We start from the raw sequence: 6,703 nt of genomic DNA on the forward strand, positions 1-6,703 counted from the left end.
GGGTCTGCGTTGCCTGTGAGTAGTGCCTTTATGTGAGGAACACCATGGGGTCTATGTTATCTGTGGGTGGTACCATAATGTGTAATACACCATGGGTCTACTTTGCCTATGATTAGTACCACTATGTTAGCAATACCGTGAGTATATGTGGCCTGTGATTAGTTCCACTATGTGAGGAAATACGGTGCCCATGATTAGTCTTGCTAAGTGAAGAACACCATAGATCTACGTTGCTTGTGTGTAGTACCCTTATGTGAGGAATGCCATGGGTCTGTGTTACCTGTGAATGGTGCCATTATATGTGACATACCATGGGTCTACATTACCTATGATTATTACCACCATGCAAAGAAAACCATGAGTTTACTTTACCTGTGATTAGTACCACTGTAGGAGGAACACCACAAAGATGGAGGGGGCTCGTACCCCACACCCGGACAACTAGAGATGGTCAACGATGATGATGATGATGATGATGATGATGATACAAGGCCTATAACTAACATTAAGGCAATGTTTGGTAATTATTTTCTTAAGCTCTCCCCCAATACTACTGCGCCACTGTATACTAATAAAATAATACACAGGGTGTGTCTGTGATGATACAACCTTTCCGTGATGCTGGAGAATAGCACACATATCAGTCTGAGATAGGGAACCCCGATCCGGAAATGCCTCAGTAACTCGGTTTGAGCCAATTTTATTTTGGGGTAGCTCTGAACTTGGGATAAAATGCCTTAAGAATCTTTATGTGGTGATATATTTTTATTTACTGCTTTACCAGTGATTAGTACAATTATGGAGGACCGGTGATCAGGATTTTGGACTCCTTTGGACAATAAGCATCATCTCAGAGTATGAAGCAATGTGAATTGGATCCACTGATTGTTTTGGATTCATGGTCATTTTTTCATCATCATTCGTTTCTAGATTTTAATCAGTGGATACATTTTGAAGTTTTAATTATCGTTTAGTTTCGATGCACCTCGTACCATTAGGGGGCCGATGACTTAGCTGTTAGGCCCCTTTAAACAACAAACATCATCATCATCATCATCATCATCATCATCATCATCAAGAGGAAAAGTCCTCTCACTTTTAATTACTGAGTTGAGGGAGTGGAAGTACCTCATGGAGATCACCAGAAGTACCTAGGTAAGGTAATGCTTTTAGTTTAGTTTAAACTTTAGTGACTGACTTCTAATTTTAATGTTGGCACCAGTAGCTGCCTCTGGGATGCACACTATGATAGATCAATATTATATACATTACAGAGGAAAGAGAATGAGAGACAAGGACAGCTTCCATATTCTGCCCTTATTCAGTACTTCAGAATGTTTAAAAAATGTGTGATTTTGCCTTGATGCTTTTCAGTTACAATCAGCTTCAGAGTATAATGAAATATCCTTGTCTTATTTCTTCCAAACATGACCTTATACAGTCTGTTTCCATAATTTCACTCCATCTCAATTTTATCATGTCAGAAAATGCTGTTGACTGAAATGATAGAAATATGATCATATTTGAGTTGTTCTCTTGAAAAGACACAGTACTGTAGATCCTTGAGTCACAATTATTTTCTCTTCCAAGTGGTTCTTGATCTGATTTGCAACTGGGCTTGTATAAGTCGCACACTGTCCTTGTTCATAAGCACCACTTCAATCGATCTAGGTCAGCGTCAGCTACTGAGTTTCAAAGAACGTATCCTTATATGCTTGTGTGATAATGTGGTTGTTTAGCAGAAATCTAAGTGGATATGATGGACTACAAGCAGCAGTTGCTGCAAACACTGCTATAAGCTCCTCAATGACCCTGAATTTTGTAACACTCACTCCACTCTGTAGTTGGTATGCTGCTGCATCACTGCTATTAGAGAATGAGACGAATGAATGCAGTTTATTAGTCTGCAGAGAAAAAAACTGGTTCCAATGCTTTGCCAAAATTGTCACTTGATGTTACCAAAAGCAACAACATAAAAAAAAAATGAATAGCAAATTTCTAGGAGTTGGCCCACATTAAACCAAAAGTACAATTAGTGTGAGACTTACGGGTTGAGTAGCTCAGACGGCAGAGTACTAGCTTTCTGAATCCAAGTTGGCAGGCTCAATCACAGCTCAGACTGGTGGTATTTCAAGGTGCTAAAATACTCCAATCTCATGTCGGTAGATTTACTGGCACACAAAGAAACTCCTGTGGGACAAAATTCTGGCACCTCAGTGTCTCCAAAAACCATCAGAGTAGTTAGTGAGATGTGAAAGTAACAATATTATAAAAATAAGTTTGAGACATCTAATATAGATAGGTATTATGGCAATATTACTTCCTGTATGCCAAAACAGTTTGGGAAAGTATACCGTATGTTTTCCATGCAGAGTGCTATGTAAAACTGAACCACACTAATTGGACACATATAAAGAGGATATCTAATAGACAAAAAGCAAAAAAGGACAGTCATCTCAATGCAGGCCATGAAGAACCTTCTAGCATCCGTAACCTCTGCACTTAGTGGGGTAGCGTTAGCTTTATGCCTGGCCGTCTTTGCCCCCAGAAATTAACCTGGCACTCATTTTTGGTGTAGGGTGAGTGATCTCTAGCATCATATGCACCTCCTGAAGTGGTAATCTCCTTTCTTCAATTTTTAACTTCCTTATGGGGAATCGAATCCATGTACTTACGAGTGAACCGAGCATGCCTTTACCGCCTTGGCCAGGCAGCCCATATATCTAATAAACAGGTTTCTATTACCAAGGATAATGAGCCTATAACAACACTTTATTTTCTATAGGTTTTACATTGCAGCGACTCAGACAGGTCTTATGGTGACAATGGGATAGGAAAGGGCTAGGAGTGCGAAGGAAGTGACTATGGCATTTGCCTGGTGTGAAAATTGGAAACCATATTCATTGCTACCTACATTGAGGTTCAAACCCAATATCTACCAAGAGCAAGGTAACAGCTACTCGGCCCAAACCGTGCAATCAACTCATTGGTGTAATAACAGCAGGAAAAAACAAAAGAAGTATATTCTTTTTATAAAGTTTTATTCAACAAAATATATAAATACATAAATAATACATATAATAAATATATAATATGCAAAAATTGCTTAAAATGGTGATAAATTTTGTGCACTACTTGTAACATTTACTGCTCATTTGTTTGCATTAAATACTATTTCACTACATTGTTATACATAGAAACTCTTTTCCTAACTAACAACAGTTGTTTATGATAGAACTTAAAACATTTTGAAATTTACTATTCTGTTCATAAGGTGATATTTAGAAACTGAAAATTTTGCCTTTTTTTAAACTTTATATTTTATTGCAAAAATGAATCAAAATCAAATTTAATACCAGTAACTAATTACTATACCAGGGGGTTATTCTGTCCACCAATACTTTATTTTGGATCTGATCTCATAAAATGGGGAACATCCATTCAAACAACAGAACAAATTGCTGTTACAATACTACTACTGGAATAAATCTGCCATTTGTTTGTGTCATTGTAAGGAATCCTTTTAACTGAGAGTGAAGTACTGTATGAATTGTGCCTTGGATTAGAGAGAAATTTCAAGCCATTCAGTCTGTTCAATCTAATATCCTTCCACAAGTTTACTAAATATATCTGGGTATAAAGGAAATTTTACAAGTTGCTGAGGAGATTTTGATTATATTTGTTTAAGGTGGTGATTAGAGAATGAGCCCTGACATTTGGAAGATCATGGAAATGTATGGAAGGCTACTGAAAAAGAACATGTCCTTTTTTCTCAAATGACTTCACTGGGAGTTTCTGAAAAAGAATCAGTAACAATGAGTTAAACTATTTTGACAACTCAAGAAAATTCAAGGTGGTAATCAAAGTGGGTGTAAAAAGGACTGGAATACAGACACATCAAAATCAGATATGATCATGATGATAGCTTCTGCTAGATGTAGAGTACAAGACTGTACTGGAAAGCAAATCGACTGGTGCTCATTACATTAGGAACTTCAGAGGCTGTTTTAACATGGATGTATCTATCCATATGTATGTGCTAACTGAGAATTGAAAAAAGTTATAGATTATAATCCTTTTAGTTATCTATTAAGGTAAATTGAAAAGCATATTAAATGAATCTTGGGTGTGTACATTTCATTACTAAGTTGTGCAAGTATAGTGCACAGTCTTCTCATTGATTTTACTGTGTTTTGTGACAAGTCATCACATAATTTTGAAAACAAAAAGTGAAACAAAATGTGATGTAATGCTTAGCAAACCTAGTACCTGAAGAGAGAAACTCTCTGGTATTGTTGACATTAACAGGTGTTCAGACTTACAAGATTTATACAAACCGTGACAAAGAAATTATTTGTTAGCTTGGAGTACTCATAAGGGAATTTACTTATCAAACCAGTCCTGGATGACTGAATACTTTTGAACACAATAACAGCATAGGAAAAATAGTGGCTGATGGGGTGTCAAGATAACCAAAGCAGGTCATAATTTTGACTAATTAACTGTTATTTTAATTGAGAATCGAGTACTAGGGGATGGAAATTAAATTAATGCACTATTGAGCAGAGTATTCCTGTACATAAACTACAGATGGCCTGATTATTCAGAGATATCTGATGAGCTTAAACAATTCTCTTTGAGACAAAATAAAATAACCTAGGAAAAGAGAATTTTTATGTAGCACTGAACAAATTAAAAGGTCAATTGTTGGATAAAGTCTACAAAGATCATATAATGTTATAAATTAAATGAAGATGTTACCAAGACAATATTTTCAGGCAGCAGAACTTTAAGAGATTGGAACCTATGAAGAAATTTAAAATTTAAAAATACTCTGTGAAATTTAGATGACAAATTAAAATAATCCCAAGAAAGGAATTATACTATCAATTAAGGGAGTTGCTATGGGATGAACAGGTGCCTCTGAAAACAAAGATGACTCTCTGCAAGTCTTATTATACTCTGATTCTTACATACAGCCATGAAATCACCACAATGACCAGTAAGGATAATTCTAAACTCCACACAGTTGAGAAAATAACCTTTTTTAGCATGGTACATAAGACCAGGAAGGACAAGATCAGGAATGACAAGAAGTGGGAATAGGAGATTCTTTTTTCAGCAAGATCAAGGAATGAACAGTGAAGTGGTGTGGACACCTGAAGAGGATGCTAGCAAATAGAACTGCAAGGAGGGAGTTTGAAAGAGGGCTGAAGGAAGTCTACTTGTGGGAAGACAGAGAAGAAAGGCTGCTCGTAACTGCATCCAGGCAACCAGAGATGGTTTAAGGTGACGATATTTTTGAAGTGAAAATAGAGTCCGACGGTGCACTATGAACATCCTAATTCGTCCGTAACAGCTGTGTATTCAGCGATGTAAATAATTTTACTTAACTTCTACTAATCTACATATTATTAAAATGTTTGTATTTTCATTTAATAAAATAGAAAAAACAAGATATTGCAAATTTTTATGGACTCAAAAATGAAATTTATGTAGCCACTGAATTGTGATCGAGTCACGCCATTGTATTTTTATCCAGAAAATATGGTACGGTACAATTTCCTTATCGTAATATTACATGACTCGTAGTGGGGAAGTTGGGGTCTTTTGACTTTCTTAACTTGTTGTATTATATACTCTGTTTTACTTTTAATATGGTTGGTAGAGTAAAAAAAAAAATGGCAATTTATTTTTTCCACTTTCAAATTGTAGACCAATATGTTATGATCCCAAGTAGTGCACAAAAGTATTCAACAAATTTCCTATGGGTTCTAAGTTACTTAAATGGATTTAACTTTTGCATTAGTTATTATCTTCAAACAATCAATTGATGTGCATCCTCCATTCAGTTTACATATTTCCCATAGTAAATATTTAGCTATGGCTGTTGTGATAGAATGAGTTTATATCATAATCTTGAGACAAGCAAATGAAATGTTCCGTCAGAATTTACTCAGTCAGATGAATGTATACTACAACTACTACAGGTTTCCAGACTCAGGGTCAATTTCCAGTCCGGTCGTTGTCAAATAGATTAGCCAAGACCTTCACCAGTCACAGGTCTCTGTGGCAGGGTTCAGTCGCAGTCCAGACGAACAGGTCTTGATCGTACTCCTGTTGCCGACACACTCGATGAAGGTATCATCCTGCTTTCCAGGCAGTGGGAAGCGGCCATTTAAAACAGGACACTGCAAAATGGTAAAAAATGTTGCTGCAATGAAACAAAATCACTTACAACAGTTGGAACTATAAGATGGTGTTAGTTTAAGGGGAAAATATTAACTGTTGGAGGAAGAGTTCTGACACGTTCAAGAATGAGGGTAGAGAAAGGAAAGAGCCGTGATGTAGGACATGGAAAGGAATAAAAAAGTGTTTCATCCCTGAGTTTCGTTCCGGAGTTTTTCCATAGTTCAGCAGTATTTTTTATTATTAATTATTAACAAATACATCTCAATTGGGAAATATCCCAGTGGCATTGATCACTTACAGTAGTGTACTAATAAAGTAAAGTACTGCTTATTTTCTTAATTTTAATTGTTATCTCATGCCATGCACGGATAAAGTAAGCAAAGTGCTTTCCTTTTTGCTAAGCCTCGAAGTGGCGAGTGATGAGTCAACAGGAGGCAGATAAGCTGGGCGCGCCTGCCGGCCAAGTGATGAGAGAAACTCACTGTACAACGTACTATCACAGTACCTACAG

The sequence above is a fragment of the Anabrus simplex genome, chromosome 9 (genome assembly GCF_040414725.1).
Source record: "Anabrus simplex isolate iqAnaSimp1 chromosome 9, ASM4041472v1, whole genome shotgun sequence".
Classification (NCBI taxonomy): Eukaryota; Metazoa; Arthropoda; class Insecta; order Orthoptera; family Tettigoniidae; genus Anabrus; species Anabrus simplex.